General features: G+C 39.4%; 1 long non-coding RNA gene across 1 annotated transcript; it reads left to right on the top strand.

Annotated features, from left to right (window-relative positions):
- The first annotated feature begins 219 nt into the window (after positions 1–219).
- Positions 220–11,015, top strand: LOC123594209. Its single transcript, XR_006710708.1, has 4 exons — positions 220–420; positions 6,384–6,531; positions 9,245–9,293; positions 9,808–11,015. It is a non-coding gene; the product is annotated as an uncharacterized LOC123594209 (long non-coding RNA).
- Positions 11,016–19,298: the final 8,283 nt, after the last annotated feature.

Raw genomic sequence — 19,298 nt, 5'->3', positions numbered from 1 at the left:
GCAAGGACCTACAAATTCAAATGGACACAAACTATAAAAAAGGTCCCCACCCCAGCCGCTCCAACCCCCTCCTCTTCCAGTCCCACCCCCCCCCCCACCTTTCCAGAACCCTGACTCCTGTTCTGCTCTGCCTGCCGGCTTTGGCCACTAGAGGGTTGCTGCTTGCAAAAAGTGGATAGTGAATGTAGTATGAATGCCCCCGTAGCCCATGACACAGGATTTAACTCCGTCATAAAAAGGATCAGTGTAGTGACGTGAAACTGAAAATTATTCCTTCCTCTGGGTTGGGCTGAGCTGAGCGATCACAGGAGCTGCCCTTGCAAGCGCACAGCCACTGACCGCCCGAACACCTACTTGCCTGCGCGTCCCTTCGTCTCCTAACTTCCCATTGAGAAGCACAGGCTGCTCCCTGGAAACCGGGTAAGAGCAGCATTGGCCAAGGCCACTCTAGGGCGGAGGGCGAGCGGGGGGGGGCGGTAAGGGGGTGTTCTCTCAGAGATTAAAGCGTTTACCCACCAACCTTGGGGCACACAGACCATTTTTGCAAAGTTGGCTTCTATAGAGAATCAATACAAAAATGTGCAGTCTGGTTTCGCAAAAGTCAAGCAGTAGGTGTCCCCACTGCAAACGTTCCTACTGAAAGTTTCCCCCCAGTTCCCATCCCAAATCTCATAATCTGACAAAATTTACCTCTTAATCTCACCCTATGACCGTTTGTTTCTATGTGGAGGATAGCCAATTGTGTGCTCCATTTTTTACTTAACAGTATTTCATAAATATTTTCCACATTTTATCATAGTCTTCACATTGATCATTTTCATGTTTGCATTCATATACTATCATTCATTTATGTTTTTTTTTTTCTGATGATGATCAATCAGTAGCTACTTGTTGAATTACTAAACATCTTTGTGGGCAGAGACAGATATATATATATATATATATATATATATATATATATACATATATATATATATATATATATATACATATATAATCTTTTTTTCTTTGAAATTTTTTTCTCAGGCCAAAGTTCTGGGGTCGGGAATACAATAGTCAGAGGGTAAGGATTTCTTCATTGCTCTAGCTACATATTGCTATGGAAGGCAGTGTACACAGGCTTTTAGTTAAGAACACAGGGTTTGGACTTCAACAAAACGTTGTTAGGCTGGTTCTGCCTATACTGGCTATGTGGGGATAGACTAGTTACTCCACCTCCCTAAATCACAGTTGCCTCAATTATGAGATGTGGAAAATAATATTACTTCTGCACAGCAATATTATGGGGAAGATGGGCACAATAAATGTTGCCTACTGTGTTACTATGATCACCAGTGCCAACACATGTATTTACCCACAGCCTCACGAATATTGGGATTTTATCTTTCAAAACGATGTTTTGGTGGATTAAATGTGTATAAAATGGTACTTTGTTGTATTTATACTTCCTTGTCGCATAATGAGGTTTACATTTTTTACAAGTGTTGACTTATTCTGTGTGCCTTTTGTTCTGCAAATTGTTTTCTTCCACATAGTCAAGATTCTGTTTTATCAAATAGTTGTGCTCATGAAGGATAGTCTATTCTATTCTTTAGATATGATTTTACCTGATTTTACCTCAGTTAAAATCCCAGATGAGATCATTTGTGCCAGATAGTGGAAGATGCATAATTCTAAATTAGCTTTTCCCATCACTATCCAGTTGTTTCAAAGCACTTATTAAATATACAATATTTTGGGGCGCCTGGGTGGCGCAGTCGGTTAAGCGTCCGACTTCAGCCAGGTCACGATCTCGCGGTCCGGGAGTTCGAGCCCCGCGTCGGGCTCTGGGCTGATGGCTCAGAGCCTGGAGCCTGTTTCCGATTCTGTGTCTCCCTCTCTCTCTGCCCCTCCCCCGTTCATGCTCTGTCTCTCTCTGTCCCAAAAATAAATAAACGTTGAAAAAAAATAAATAAATAAATAAATATACAATATTTTGCTCATTGTTTTATGGTGCATATTTGACATCTGTTCATGTTATGTATGGTAAAAGCTATTTCCAACCTCTCTCCTCTGTTCCACTGATAAATATTTCACTTATGAGCCAACATCACAGTCTTAAAGATTACTGCTTTATAGCTTGTTCTAATGTGTGATGAGATGAATCTTCATTTCTTACTCTTTAGACTAGTCTTTTTGTTTTCTTGCATATTTTTCCTTTTTTTAGAGAGAGAGTGAGTGTGCATGTGAGAGCAAGGGAGAGGGACAGTGGGAGGGAGAGAAAGAATCTTAAGCAGGCTTCAAGTTCAGCACAGAGTCTAACATGGGGCTCGAACTCACAAACCGCGAGATCATGACCTGAGCCCAAATCAAGAGTCGGATGCTCGACTGACTGAGCCACCCAGGCGCCCCCATATTTTTCCTTTTTAACTGAAATTGTGTTAAATTTAGAAAATCATTGGGAGCAAATTGTCATATTTACAAATATGCTGTCTTTCCATTTAAGAACAGATCCATAGTGGGCCATTTTATAAATAACACCTGAATCTTAAATATTTTGTCAGTATTGCTGAAAACTCACACCTGCTCCTAATGTATTCTGTTTTTTTTTAATTCATTTATTTACTTATTTTGAGAGAGAGAGAGAGAGCAAGAGAGAGAGAGGCAGAGAATCCCAAGCAAGCTCTGCACTGCCAGTGCAGAACCCTATGTGGGGCTCAAACCCACAAACCGTGAGATTATGACCTGAGCTGACACCAAGAATCGGGTGCTTAACCTACTAAGCCACTCAGGCACCCCTAATCTATTTTGTCTTCAATAACAGAGGCCAATTCTTTCTGTGACATTTGGTAGCTGTGGTAAGCAGAGTAATAACCTCCTCCCAAGGATGTCCATGCCTTATTCCCCAGAATAGTGAATATGTTATGTTATATGGCAATGGAGAATTAAGGTAGAAGATATAATTAAGGTTGTTAATCAGCTGACTTTAAAATAGGAAGATGTTGGGGTGCCTGGGTGGCTCAGTCGGTTAAGCAGCTGACTTCAGCTCAGATCATGACCTCATGGTTGGTGAATTCGAGCTCCACATGGGGCTCTGTGCTGGCAGCTTGGAGCCTGGAGCCTGCTTTGGATTCTGTGTCTCCCTCTCCCTGCCCCTCCCTTACTCATGCTCTGTATCTCTCTCAAAAATAAAAAATAAATAAACATTAAAAAAATTTTAAATAAAATAAAATAGGAAGATGATCTGGTTTATCCGGGTGGGCCCAATGTAAGTACAGGGATCCTTAAAAGTAAAAGAAGAACACAGAAGAGTAGGTCAGAGCTATGAGATGTGAAAAGGACTCAAATGGCCATCACTGGCTTTGAAGATGGAAGAAAGGGGTCATGAATCAAAGAATGTAGGCTGGAAACAACAAGGAAGCATATTAGTTCCCAGAGCCTCCACAAGGGAACACACAGCTCTGCTGACACCTTGACTTGAGCCTAGGGAGACTCATACTGGACTTCTAACCTACAGAGCTATAAGATAATAAAGATGTGTTCTAAGCCAGTTTGTGATAATACATTACAGCAGCCATAGGAATCTAAAACATTAGCCAAGTGAAAGCTGTGCAAGGGAGTCCCCTTACACTCATCCTGGTGCTCTCTGCCCTTAACCTTCTTTTCCTGAGGCCAGCAAACATTAGCAGGCCTAGCCTTGGCCCCTGCCTTTTCTGTGTCCCAGAACATTGGAGACATCTTTCTAGAAATGGGTTGTTTCTGCTTGGTATATTCTGTACCACTTTGTTTATTCCTGCTTGCCCACCTTTTGTGCTTCTGCCTTCATCCTTAAAACACTGGGGAACCTGTAGGTACTCAGAGATGAGGGAAAGAGGACAGGGGAGCTTGAAATCACACTCCCATTATAGCCTTGCTTCAGGTGTATCAGATCTGTAAAATTTTCACACCATCCCAAGACTTTCTCAAACATGCACTGCTCCCTTAAAATCCAGAAAATATTTTCTGGCCGCACTAGGCACTAGTTTTTGAGCATATGATAGGTTACCTCTTAGGATGAAAAGCCAAGAGTCCATCCAGCTTGTGGCAGACTGAATTTGGAATTTCCACATCAAACCTATTGTGTCTCTGACAATTAAAATCTTTAGTATGAGAATGCACTTTCATTTTGAAGTATAAAATATAATTTAATTGTATTTCACATATAAAAAATGTATGAAAACATGAATCATGAACCACATATTGCTGGGATTACATAAAATGGGACTAGCCTAAGGGGCTGGTCAGAGAAGGAATAAAATTTCCTTTTTTCTTGGGCACATTGGTCGAGATAGTACTATAAACCACCCCCTCTTGGTAGCTTTCATTTATTGAGCCTTTACTCTGTGCAAAGTGATGTGCTAAATAATTTAAATGGATGATTTTGTTTCATCATCACATTAACCTTAAGAGTTAGGTACTATTATCCTTACTTGAAGATGAGGAAGTTGTTACCCACAGTCACAAAGTGAATAAAAGCTAGGATTCAGAGTCACGTTTGTCCAACTCCAAAGCCCTTGCCATGTCAAGTTTAATACAGTGGTAAAGCACTGGGATGCTAGGGTTAGAGTGATCTGGCTTCCAATTCTAGTTCTGCCAATTGTTTGTTCTAAGTGTTTGTTCCTGGGAAAGTTACTTAATGTCTATGTATTTAGCATCTTTCTCTATAAGACTGGAAGAATAGAGAACTGATAAGAAGGATAAATAATACTAATATGACTTAGGTACCTCGCACAACTCCTAGCCACAGAGTAAGCACTCAGAAAATCTTCACTGCTATTACTCCATACTGTCTTCTATCATCACAATATAACCTGTCATGTCACCTTTCCTATATGGCACAACTCCCACCTGGGAGTCAGGTGGTCTGAGTTCTTGTCACAGCTCTTTTACTATGTCTGTAATTGAACAAGCTACTTAACCTTCTGTATCTGTCTCATACAAAATTATGACCGCAGAACCCATATAAAGAGATAAATGTGTTATGAAGTCATAAGGAATCATTCCATCTATTACTTTCTAGAGATCAGAATATAATATTCATATTTCTATTCCCATCACCCTTTCCTAGACCAACGCTTCCCATTCTTATTTCTTCCCCAAAGAGAAAGGAAATCAGATGAGGTGAATAACATGGAAAATAATTAAAAAGTTAACAGAGTGGGGGTGCCTGGGTGGTGCAGTAGGTTAAGCGTCCAACTTCGGCTCAGGCCATGAGCTCATGGTTTTGTGAGTTTGAGCTCTGCATCGGGTTCTCTGCTGTCAGCACAAAGCCTGCTTTGATACTCTCAAACATGTGCTGCTCCCTTAAAGTCCAGAAAATATTTCCTGCCCTCACTAGGCACTTGTTTTTGAGTATATGATAAGTTAGCTCTTAGGATGAAAAGCCAAGAGTCCCCCTCTTTCTCTGCCCCTTCCCACCCCCACACATGTGTGCGCACTCTTGCACTCTCTCTCTCTCAAATAAATAAACGGTTTTTAAAAGTTAGCACAGTGGATATTTGATTATAATAAAGAATTGATAATATTTTGGCTGTGATAATGAAACTATGGTTCTGTTTATAAAAAAAAGTCTGTCTTTTAGAGATATATATTGAGATATTTAGTGATAAAATGGTATGATGTCTGATATGATGTCTGGATTTGCTTCAAAATAATCCAGTGGGGGATAGGAGTATCGGATAATGGGTGAGGGCATTGATGTAGTAATATTGGCTATGAATGACAGTTATTCAAACTGGGTGATGAGTGCTTGGGGTTCCTCATATGATTCTCTCTGCTTTTGTATATCCTCCTATAATAAAACTTTAAAAAAATATCAAGGGTTGCAAACTCAAATGCCTACTGAGCCAGGCAGGTAAAATTTAGGGAAGCAAACCAGATGGGGACTGTGAAGAACCAAGGAAGAATAAGTCTCATCCAGAGGGGATGGCCACACTTAGCTCCAGCTGACTGTTGCTGGATGGAAATGTGGGGTTGGGCTGCCAGATTCTCCAGTTTTTCAAGAGAATCCAAAACTAAAAAAAAAAAAAAAAGTATATGAAATCTTCCAATCCTTAAATGTTGGAAACTAATTCAAATATATTTTATCAACACTGTGGTGGCCAACTAAAACAAGTCTGAGAACCAGATTCAGCCTACAACTGCCAATTTGTAACCTTTGCCTAGAAGGCTAATTTTAGGCAATTTTCACAACTCAGAAGCACTAGAGAGTGATGGAAAGCCCTTCCAGAATCGATAAAATTAGAATGCCATAACTCTGCCCTGATCTGCCTCATTATAGATACTGCTCCTATATATGCTTTGTTTTCCACCATCCGGCCCCCACCTGAGTTTCTCTAACTTTATCTTTTACTCTTATTGCATAGTTATGATCTCAAATTGGTGATTACTGAGGACTAAGACATCATGAAGTTCCAAGACAAGAAGCTTTGCAATAACAAATGAAGCTTTAGGCTCCATCTGGCCAGACCCTTCTTTCTGACACATTTTGCTCCTCTTCCCAATGATAAGCAGGTAACTTGGAAGAGTCTTAAGAAACATTTGTGCCCAAAGGGGCAAGGAATTAGTCTGGGAAGGGCTGGGCATCCTAGTGAAGGAGCAGGTCTTGTCTATCCTTTAAATCCAAGATAGTCACTTCTGACTGACAGCCCACGGGGCAGGCAGTTACTGTGCATTTCCTAGTCATGGGGTGGAAGGAAAAGGTGGGTCTGTTTTGAGACTTCCACTCTCCATCATTCAATTCTTCTTCTATGACTACAAGCTTATGAGATGCCTGATGGGGTGATAAATGTATAGTTTTTTGTTTTGTTTTTGTTTTTGTTTTTGTTTTTGTTTTTGTTTTCTGAGAGTTCCTGGCGGGCTTCCTTGAGAACTAATGTTTTAAGCTGAGGTGAGAAGGATGAGCAGGAGTTGACCAGATGAAGAAAAGATGGAAAAGCATTTCAGGCAGGGAGGACTGTGTGGGCAAAAGCCCCAAGGTAGGAAAGCACTTAGCATTTTTGAAGCATTGACATAAGGCCAGTGAAGCTGCAGAAAGGAGGAAAGTGGCTGGAGATATGGATAAGGTATTAGGCAAAAGCCAGATCATGTAGAGCCTTGTCAAGCCCCAAATGGAGAGCCCAGTGTTGCATGACACCGTGACGGACACCATGGAGGCTACAGACACAATGAAGACTTAGTCCTTGCCCTGCAGTAGCAGACAATAGCCAGTAAGATATTAGGCAAGTGCCACCAGGGTTGCTAAAGAATGTTGTTGGAAGGTCCTGGGGAGGAAGTGATTATTTTGAATGGAAAGATTGGGGGATGCTTCAGAGAAGAGGGGACAATTACTTGAACCTTGAAGGATAAATGGGATTTCAACTGACAAAGATGGTGGGCAGAGAATTTCTAGCAGTGGGAGCAGCTTGAAAAAAAAAGAGGCAAGTCAGTTCAAATTATGTGTGGGAATAAAGGGGAGCAAAGTTGGGGTTGGGAACAGTATTTGAGAAATAACACTATTATACAAAACAACTTTGGGGAGGCCTTGAGTGCCTAGCTAAGACGTGTTGTCTTCATTCTGTTGGTAATGGAGAGTTATTGAAGGCTTTTGAGTAGAAGAGACCCATGTTTTTGGAAACTCTCTCTGGCAACAGTATGGTCAGGGACGGAGGCCACACCCTCAGGGCTTTTCTAGCAATATAACAGTGCCTAGACTCGTTGGCTAGCAATAAGGAATAGAACTTACCCAAAAGAGGTCTAGATCTAATGGCACCTTGGGGGAAAAGGATGCTTTTTGTGACTGCTTACGATGGTCCAATTTGGGGAAGTGGAGGGTGGTGGTTTCCAAATAATGAAATACAGGATGCCTGGGTGGCTCCGTCGGTTGAGCTTCTGACTTTGGCTTGGGTCAGGATCTTGCAGTTCATGAGTTCGAGCCCCACGTCAGGCTCTGTGCTAACAGCTCAGAGCCTGGAGCCTGCTTCAGATTCTCTCTCTGTCTCTCTCTCTCCTCCTCCCCTACTTGTGCTCTGTCTCTCAAAAATAAATAAATATCCAAATAATGAAATACAATGGGAGAACACAGTCTGTTCTGTACAAGTGACAGTACTGGGGAGGGGGAGGGAGGACAGCAAGACTGGAGAGAGAATGAGAATATTATTTTACCCTGTGTCACAAAAAAGAATAATCTGCCTAACTTTTCATGTGGACATCTGCCCTGGCTGGGAGATTCGATTAGATAATCTCAGAGGGGCTTCTCCAAATTCTAGGATTCTTGGAATGTAAAGTGGGCAATGAGTACAATGATATCAGAGTATAGCAAATGCTGAGAAAAATACTGGGGAACTGAAGCCAGGCTCTTCCAACAATTCAGCTGAACCAACACAGTCATTCTGGAGGAGGGAAGGGAGCTGATATTGAGGAAACCAACTCCCAAAGGAACCAAAGATAGGAGCATCCTACCCAGCATACCTGAGAGGAACCAACAAGTTCACATGTGGCCAGCGGGCCTAGAGGGCTTCTCCCACCAGACCCATGACTCTGTTCTCCCAGCTCTCCAGACCAGTCAGGCACAATAGAACCACTGGCTCTCTTTCCTTTCAAAGATGGCATCTTGTAGTACAGAACTTGACTCTCTCCAAGTTTTAGCCTAAACGTATTAAGCTCACCTAAGGGTTGGGAGTCTAGGTTTGAAAAACCCTTACAATTTGCTGTTTCTTGAGAGACAATAACATTTCCTACATTGGAGTAATTGTTGACTCCTATGGTAAGTCAATGTCTGGGATAAAAGGTTGGGCATTCCTCCAGGGCCCTGCCCAACCACCTTCAATGTAAGAAGCTGGGAGAGGAAATTAACCTGAAAGGTAGTATAGTCTCACCAGAGCCCCATGAACATGCAGTACAATATCCCCAGATTCCTGTTAGCCCTAAGCTTCAGGAAGGTCACTTATGGTCTTCTTTTTTGGCAATTTGTTGTTGGTACTGGAAGATAATCAGCCAACATGTACCCACTTAGTGTCAGATTATTATTTTCATTCATGTTTATGTTGCAGCCTTAACACATGAAATCCACCTGTTGATTTGTAATTGACAAGTCCATCTGTAGATGGCTGGCTTGGTTCTGCCCAAACGAAGATGGAAAAACACCTAGGGCCCCCAAATCTATTAGAGCTAGTAGTTCTAATGTAAGATATGAAGAATAAACACACTTCAGTTTAAACAGGAACTAATTCTACTTTTCTCTGTCTAGCAAGGTGATCAAAACAAGTTTAAAAGCTTAAATGCCTCAGAAGTATACTGTAAGTATAATGGGCTCATTATTTTTTTATCCTGCTTATCAAAAATCAGAAATAACTTTATGTTTCCATTACTAATAAGACTCTTTCTGAGTATATTGACATTTAAGTTGGTTTTGAATGGTCCTAAAGCATTCTACATCTTGGGCTGATATGCATATGTACGCAACATATACATATAAACATGACATTTTATATTAAATGCACATGCTTGAACACACATCTACATGCAATCATATACATAGGTATACATGCACACACAGCCTACACAAACATATAGGCAGATAGATAGATCTAAATGTAGGTATTTACACACATATAAACATACAGATTTATATACACACATATACACACAGACATATGTACCTAAAACCAATACCGTGGTGAATGCTGATTGTATAGGAAAAATTAGCAAATGCATTTATTATCTTGTTTATGTTGACAAACCTTTCCCCTGTGATTAAAAATTTGTTACATGTCATTAGTGATAATGATGAATCCATTTTGTATTTTTCAGGTCTTCTTGGATTTCACAAGTCAAATTCAGCTCAAATTGTATTAAGATCAATGTTCAATTAACTTAATAAATATTTTTATTTTGTAATTGAAGAAGTATAAGTCAAACGCTAATTAATATGTTTAAAATATTTTTTCTATTGTGACATTATCCAACATAATATTAAATTCAGTTAAAAAAAAACCTTACCAAATGTATGAACTAATTTAAACATTAAAAATATAATAGTTCTTGATAAGAAAGTTACTTTCTTTAATTATGAGGGGTGTGAGTGAGTATAATGGGTAGTAAATGGAAAGTTTTAGTTTATTTATTGGATCGATTATCTATGTGATATTTTCCCTCAAAATGGAATATGCTGTGAATGAATTGCTGTCTAATCTTTATGCTATAATGCAAAAGTTGTAAAAATAATAGCAAATATATTTTCACCTTATCAGGCAAAGTAGCTCAGGGATACCTCATAAAATCTGTATATGCACCATCACTTGTTTTGAGTGTTACAAGCTGGAAATAGGGATTCCTAAATGCAAGTTTTTTATTGTACATGATGCTTTAAAATAATGCAAGGTTTCAGCTCCCTGTCCCCAGGGCCTATTCAGGGTGCCATGTGCTCATGGTGCACTGCTGGCTGAAGGAGCCCAGTCCTGGGATGCATAGTCATATTTCATGGGTGTGCCTGTTCTCCATCACATCCTCCGTAGTTGGTGTTCATGGCATTTGCTTTCAGGAAGACAGAATGTCGGTCTTGTGTGCCACCCACAGTGTATCCCTCCCTTACCACCTATGTGACTGAGGTTGGCTTCTGTGTTGACCTTTATAAAACAAAACCCTCAAATCAAGTTGCTATAATTAGAAAAGAAAGAAAGGAAGGGAAAAAAAAGAAAGAAAGGAAGGAAGGATGGAAGCCAACAAGCAAGCAAACAAGCTGGGTTTGAACAAATAGGTTACAAAATTGTGTCTTTTCCTACCACAAATGATCATAACTTATGATTTTCTTATAGAATTGATTTTTACATAACTTAAAATTATGCTCTAAAATCAAAAGTTAAAAAATACAGATAATCCAAATAAAGACTGTAAAAATTAAAAATACAATCCTAGAGAGAATAGCTATGAAAATTTTGGTGTATATTATTCTAGTCACTTCATCTAAATATAGATATATATGTAAATATATATAATTTTAATAACATTGAATCATATTATAAGTTCTGTTTTGTAATATCATTTTTTTCTTAATAATATATCATGAACATACTCATTTGGTAACAATAAAAATACATTTAAATCATTATAATTTTAAAGACTTCATAGAATTCTAGTATATCTGTTGCCATAATTTATTTAACCAGTATCTTATTGTTGGACATTTAAATTACCCCAAGTGATCTTCATCATAATTAATACTGTGATGAACATCTTTATATCACATTGAAACATATATAATTTCTGTTGTTATAGGTCCAAATGGTCAAATATTGGCAATTTCATATTAGTCAACATAATACATACAACACAATGGGTCTATGCCAAACTCTGATTATTTCATTTGGATAAATTTCTAGAAGCAGAATTACAGGATCGGAAGATATGCACATTTCAAAAGCTTACAATATATTACCAGATTCAGAATTAACCTTTATTACTTTTTATTTCTGAAGCATCTCTTCTTTGTTATCACGAGAGGCTCTTGATGGTATTGTAGAGAAAAATACAAATTAACTAGTATAAAATGGATTCATCTAATGTTTTAACAATAGCTAACTATGACAAAAACAAAGTGTATATGTTTTATTAAGTAAAAATAAACTTTCATGAGATGCTTTTCAGTCTCATACACTTATTTCAATCAATCTCATTGCAACCAAAGAGTTTGCGTTTCCCTGAAATCTACTCTTCTTTTTTAAGCAGGTGTTTTTTATTATTTAAAATTTATTTATTTTTGAGAGGGAGAGAGTGAGAGAGAGAGAGAGAACTAGTGGGAGGGGCAGAGAGAGAGGAGATAGAGAATCCCAAGCAGGCTCCATGTTGCCAGCACAGAGCCCAACGTGGGCCTTGAACTCATGTACTACGAGATCGTGACCTGAACTGAAATCAAGAGTCAGACACTTAACCAGCCAAGCTACCCAGGCTCCTTTTATCTGAAATCTACTCTTGCTGTCCAACAAGAATGTTTACATTCTTTATTTGAAGTATCAGTTAAAAATCTCAGTTGAATTATTACAGTGAGAAATACTACAGTCAATCAAGTTGTCCTAAGTATTGTATAACAGGTAGATTCCACCTGTTTTTATTTCCTGAAAACTGGTATTGTACTAGAGGATATGTCTTGAGAACATGATTCTTTATAAAATAAAAATGTTGCAGAAAAAAGTCAAGTATAAGAAAATAATGTCTAAAAAATTTTAAAGGAACATAGATCTTTATGCAATCTTTAAAAGGAAAGGGAAAACATGTAAAGTTATCTAAGTGTTGTTTTCAGGTATCTGAATTGAATATCACAATAGGGTAATGACCAGTTGTTCTAGTCTGAATTAGCCCTAGAATATGAATAAATATGAATAATAAGAAAAGGAGGAAAGGTCAGAGAAGTGTATTAAATTATTGACACAAATTCTTTACTCCACATTGCATCCATACCCACTGCCATTTGAATTTGCAGTTCCTCCTATTAAGGCCAAGTGTATTTCCTTACCCTTTGAATTTGGGCTCAGCCATATGACTTGCCTTGGCTAATGGAAGATATATAGAAGTGATAGTGTGCCAGTTCTAAGCCTAAATTTTAAATGCTTTTTTTTACATTTATTTTTGAGAGACAGAGAGAGACAGAGCATGAGCAGGGGAAGGGCAGAGAGAGAGGGAGGCAGAATCAGAAGCAGATTCCAGGTTCTGAGCTGTCAGCACAGAGCCCAACGCGGGGCTCGAACTCACAAACCGAACTCACAAACTGTGAGATCATGACCTGAGCTGAAGTCGGACGCTCAACCGACTGAGCCACCCAGGCGCCCCAAAGCCTGAACTTTAAAAGGCAATGCTTGTTGGAACCTGGATGGCTCAGTTGGTTGATTTCACTCTTGATTTCACTCAGGTCATGATCTCACGGTTCATGAGTTTGAGCCACACACCAGGCTCTGCGCTGACAGTGCCAAGGCTGCTTGGAATTCTCTCTCACTCTCTTTCTGCCCTTCCCCTGCTCACACACGTTTGCTCTCTCTCTGTATCTCTCAAAATAAATAAATAAAACTTAAAAATAACTTTAAAAAGGCAATGCATGTTTTTACATGTGTGTGTGTATATGTATACACTTTTTATTGAGAAATAATTCACATAGTGTACAATTAACCCATGTAAAATATACAGTTTAATTAATTTAATGATGTTTGGTAAAACACAGTTGTGCAATGATCACCATATCAATTCTTGGAATGGAATTACTGGATCATATAGTAACTGTATTTAACAATTTCCTCAAATGCTTTATTTTTTTAATGTTTATTTTTGAGAGACAGAGAGACAGAGCATGATCAGGGTAGGGGCAGGGAAAGAGGGAGACACAGAATCTGAAGCAAGCTCCAGGCTCCAAGCTGTCAGCACAGAGCCCAATGCAGAGCTCAAACTCACAAACCATGAGATCATGATCTGAGCCAAAGTCAGACACTTAACCAACTGAGCCACGCAGGAGGCTGTCAAATGCTTTATAAAGTGGCTACACCATTCTATATTCCCACCAGCAATGTACTGTTTTTTCCATATCTTCACCAACACTTCCTATAATCTTTTTGATTTTGGCCATTCTATTGTGTGTGAGGCGGCATCTCACTGTGGTTTTGGTTTGCATTTCCCTGATAACTCATGATGTTAAGCAACTTTTCACGTTCTTATGGATGATTTGTATAACGTCTTTGGGAAATGTCTATATAGATTCTTTGTCCACTTACCTCTTGTGCCTCTGCCATGGCCAGGAGAACAGCCTGCCCTGGGTATCCAGTACACCCAGAATGAAAACACTTGGACCAGTTAAGAGTCAACCAGCAGCAATGAGCCAACCCCAGTCAGACCTATGGCTTGAGGCATAGCCTCCTAACCCATCTGCCCAGATTAGACAACCCCTAATTGACATATAAGAAATAAATACTTATTATTGTGCCCCACTGAAATTTTGGGCTTATTGTTACTCAGCAAATAGGTGACATTACTAATTACACTTAGTAACATCTTTCTTTACCTCCTACCTCCTTTCTGCCTCCAAAAATAAAACAGGTACATACCCTCTACCCTTAGAATATTTTCTGACAGCTCTCTAGGTACTTTTCAAATTATCTCACCCCACACTTATTACTACATTGCTACTACTTCCTTTTAAGAAGTTCCTGAAGAATAAAACTAATTCGATCATAGAAAATTTTAAGTCATCTGAATATACAATAGTATTCTATCTTCATGTAATACTGTTAGTACTTAATTATGTCTTCTTTATACCCACTCACCCTTGTGACTGAGCACTCCTACTCCACCAAAAAGAAAAACAAATTGTCCCAGCTGAGACCAATGTCACTTTTCTTCCTTTGCTCCTTACTACTAAGTGTTCCGGGATGTTTTCACCAATCCAGGAAACTACAAACAGTTAAAAAATTTGAATATGACTTTCATATCCAGTAATGCTGGGTATTTATAGCAAGTCGTTGCCAAATATCCTCCCCTTGGAACATGCACTGAGTAAACAGGAGACCTGAGGAGAGGGATGGAGAATAATAAGAGATGCAAGCCAGGTAAATTTAAAAAATAAGTTCACCAATGAAATCTTTTTCAGTGGAAGGAGCCACTCTAAAGCCATCTTTACTGCTAGCTTTACTTGTTAGCCTAAAATTGAGGCCCGACAAACTATGAAAAAGGGGAGCCATTAAATAGAGTGGGCAAACTGACATCAGCTACTATACAGCAGGACACCTACTACATAAAGTAAACTTTCTAAGAGCAGCCAATCTGACATGTCTATCACTTTGTCACCTCTTCAGCTAAGAACTGGATGTTACCTACAAGCACAGGATAGAGCAAATAAATAAATTGCAATGTTATCTCCTTAGATACTCAGATAGTAAATGAAGATGGTATTTAGAATTTACTAGTGGATTAATTTACTAAAATAATTTCTTTTGGTCCTAAGATCACCTGCCTCCTGTAGCAGACAAATAAAGCGACTAACACAAAACAGGCATGACAGTATCACTCTTGCAATAGAATTAACAAAATAGAAGTACAATAAACACACATTACAAGATATATGATAAACAGTTCCACAAAACACTTATGTTTTTATACTGCCCCAAATCCTGTTAGCTTTTCAGTCTATTAATACCAGGAATGTTACTCTTTAAAAAACAATCACCACAGGGGTGCCTGGGTGGCTCAATCAGTTAAGCATCCAACTTGATTTCAGCCCAGGTCATGATCTCAAGGCTCGTGGGATGGAGCCTCACATCGGGCTCTGTGCTGACAGTGAGGAGTCTGCTCGGGATTCTCCCTCTCCACCTTTCTCTTCCCTGCTTGTGTGAGTTCTCTCTCTCTCTCAAACTAAATAAACTTAAGAAAAAACAATCACCACCAATAACAGAACAAACAAAAAAACCTGTAACTTTTGAGATGATCTCAGCAAATAAGTTAGGTCCAGAGCAAGGCCATTGTCTCTTTTGGAATCTTTCAAGAGTTTCTGAAACACAAAGTTTAAGCATTCAAAAATCAGTGTAATTACCATATTAACAGACTAAAAAAGAAAAATCATTCTATCATTTCAATAGATGCAGCAAAAGCATTTGACAAAACTCAACCTCCATTTCTGAATTAAAAAAAAAAACTCTTAGTAATCTAGGAATAGAAATTTAATTAATCTATGGAGCACCTGTGTGTTCAGCTTCAGCTCAGGTCATGATTCTGTGGTCGGCTGTCCATGGGTTCGAGCCCTGTGTCTGACTCTGAGCTGACAGCTCAGAGCCTGGAGCTTGCTTCTCATTCTGTGTCTCCCTCTCTCTCTGCCACTCTCCTACTCATGCTCTATCTCTCTCTCTCAAAAATAAACATTAAAAAAAATTTCATTAATCTTTTAAAGAATAGCCATGAAAAATCTGCAGCTAATATCACAATGGTAATAAACTGAATGCCTTCCACTTAAGAATGGGAACAATGTGGGGTGCCTGGCTGGCTCAATTGGTAAAGCAAGTGACGCTTGATCTTAGGGTTGTGAGTTCAAGCCCCATGTTGAGTGTAGAGATTAGTTAAAAATAAAAAAAAAAAAGCTAAATAAATAAAAAAAAAGAATGGGAACAAGGCAAGAAGGAAGTTGAGGGAATTGGACATATTGTCTCAGTTTTTTCTGTGAAGGAGGTAATGTTCTCTGCCTATGCCCAGTCTTCTCAGCCTATCACTCTGATATTGTTCAGGGATATTGAAGAATTAAAAAAGAAGGAAAAGAAAACCTGGCTTTGGACCAGTAATGTAAAAGCCAATCACGTATTAGTATTGCTTAGTCTGTAATAATTCATTCAGCATCACTGTGCCAGGCACTACACATAACATGATATGTACCTTACGGATTTTGCTGTCGTGAGGCAATGGTTCTGAAACTTTGGTATGCATGCAAGTCACCTGGGAGCTTATTAAAGTGCATCCTTAGGCCCCATCTCCAAAAATTCTAATTCAGTAGATATGGAGTGGAGCCTTCGAGTCAGAGAATCCATGTTTTGAAAAAAATTTTCCCCAACCTCTGATACTGACACTGGTGGTTCCTAGATTCCATTGGATAAATACTGCAGTAAGGGTTATAAGACATCATGAGTGTGGCAACCTAATTTTGCTGTAAGGTCATTGGATGACTATGCTGTCTCCTAGTGCTTCAGCTTCAGGGTCATTTGTTTATAACATCCTGGGCCACAAAGACACACTGTTCAAACTGTCTCTGCCCCCGCCTCAAAGACAACACTCTATTCTATGCTTCCTCCCCTTTATCTGGCTGTCCACTTGATGATTTTGATAAGGACTTGTTCTCTATTGAGACCTGTGAAATTCCCAGAGGAAAAGACATTTTGTGGATCACTCCCTGCTGAAATCTTTTTTGCTTCTGCTTCACTTTCTTGGCCTGTACCTCCTCTCCTCAACTTCTGAAGGAGTCTGACAGAGTGGGACCTACTGTTGGAATCATCTTCTTTCTTTCTTTTTTTTTTTTTTCCAGCAGGGCAATCTGTGTAGAAAACCATAGACCACGTTATACATGTAATTAATATCATTTCAGTCAAAAGCAATTCTATGCAGTGAAAAGATACAATGGCAAATTGTCCTAAATTGCAATTGTTTCTATCCACATTGATTTGCTCTGTACACTGCAAAGTGCAGTTGACAGAGCAGCATGTCTGACAGGCCCTGAAAAGTGGCACTTGCTGGAAGTAATTTAAATTGAGCGTTATTGGGGCACCTGGGTGGTTCAGTTGGTTAAGCATCTGACCTCAGCTCGGGTCATGATCTCACGGTTCGTGAGTTCGAGCCCTGCATCGGGCTTTGTGCTGACAGCTCAGAGACTGGAGCCTGCTTTGGATTCTGTGTCTCCCCCTCTCCCTGCCTCTCCCTTGCTCTCTCTCTCTCTCTCTCTCTCTCTCTCTCAAAAATAAATGAACATTTAAAATATCTTTAAGAAAATAAAAAATAGGGGCACCTGGGTGGCTCAGTTGGTTGAGCGTCTGACTTAGGCTCAGGTCATGGTCTCACAGTTCTGTGAGTTCGAGCCCCGCATCAGGCTCTGTGCTGATGGCTCGGAGCCTGGAGCCTGCTTCAGATTCTATGTCTCCCTCTCGCTCTGCTCCTCCCCCACTCACACTCTGTCTCTGTCTCTCTCAAAAATAAATGAACATTTAAAAAAATTAAAAAAAATAAGTAAACATTTAAAAAGTTTAAAAAAATAAATCAGGCACTATTATCATTTATAGATTTATTCTGTTTGGAATCAATAAGAAGGAAAGGCCTCAAAGCTTTAAGCTGATGCTAACCACTTTTGGTTCATTAATTCCTTATAGTTAAGTTATATATTTTTCCCTTGTATGTTAGTCACTGTACCTTTTCAGGCAACTAAATATTTAAATGATCTTTAAATAGTCCGCAAGTTCTCCCTTCCTTCCCCTCCCTTTCATCAAATTTAGAATCTATAAATTTATCATGATAGAAAACTTTGTAGAGAGTTGATCACAAGTTCAAGGGGGAGAAAGGCAGCTAATAGAAACAGATATCAAGAACAAAATAGGACTGGTACCTAAGGTAATTTTATTATGCCCTATTGATGTAGAGCATACTGTGTCTCTACTATAAACACAGACCTTAGAATGAATATTGACCTTGGAAGGACACTTAAGGATCATCTGGTTCAATCTCCCCTTTTCAGGTAGGAAAATTGAAGCCAAAAAGGCAGTCGCTTCCCCAGGTGCCAAAGATTCAAGCCTTGCCTTTCTTCTTCCTTCTCTTCCTCTTCCCACTGGATTTCACTTGCCTCTGGGCCAGCCTGGACTCTAAGGTTAGCCATTTAAGTCATGTTATGTCTACAACCTCGAAACCCCGACCCATTTGACCTGCTTTATCAGTCCCTAAAACTGGGGAACTCCACTTGTTTGCATTCACTGAATCATACTTGACTCATTCTCCAGCACTTGCACCAACCTACGGACAAATCTAGTAGTTCTACTTCAGCAGTATTTCCCAAACTGAACACATGCCTTCCTAATTCCTACTGCCACCAATCAAGCTCAGATGCTCATTGCCTGTCACCTGAATTATTGACACAAGCCTCCTAAGTCTGGTAGTTTTTCTGTCTCCACCCTCATCCCCTCTCCAACCTCCACTCCATTCCATATAGCTGGAAGGCTAACATTCCTAAAACCAAGTCATCTTATTACATCTTTGCTTGAAACCTGTCAATGGCTCCCTAGAATTAACAACATAGAGTCCCAACTCCTTGGCCCAGGACAAGGCCTATTAGAATTGGTCTTCACTTAATTATTCAGCCACTTCTACTCTCCTTGCTGTTATCATAGTCCCCAAACTAGACAACTAGCCTTTTTCCAAATGTACCCATGTTTTACCTTTTTCTCACCTCACTACTAACCCTTCTCAGGACCAGTTTAAATGTTCCCCTTGCTACAGAACACACTAGAAAGACTCCATTCTCTTTCATAGCAATTAATTACAATATACTTTTAGAAAGAAATATTTGATTCTTACATCCTTCTTACTCAAACTGCAAGCTTCTTGCCAGTGTTAAACATCAGCTTAATCTCTGGTTCAAGCAAAAGACATGGTTAAGCATGCAGCCACCAGAGCAGGTCTTTGCAATGAAAATACAATGTGAACTACATGTATGATTTTTATTCTCTAAGAGCCATATTTAAAAAGTAAAAAACAGGGGCGCCTGGGTGGCGCAGTCGGTTAAGCGTCCGACTTCAGCCAGGTCACGATCT

The sequence above is a fragment of the Leopardus geoffroyi genome, chromosome X (assembly GCF_018350155.1).
Source record: "Leopardus geoffroyi isolate Oge1 chromosome X, O.geoffroyi_Oge1_pat1.0, whole genome shotgun sequence".
Classification (NCBI taxonomy): Eukaryota; Metazoa; Chordata; class Mammalia; order Carnivora; family Felidae; genus Leopardus; species Leopardus geoffroyi.
Note: the sequence above shows the minus strand (reverse complement) of the source record. Positions and strands in the feature narration are given on the sequence as shown.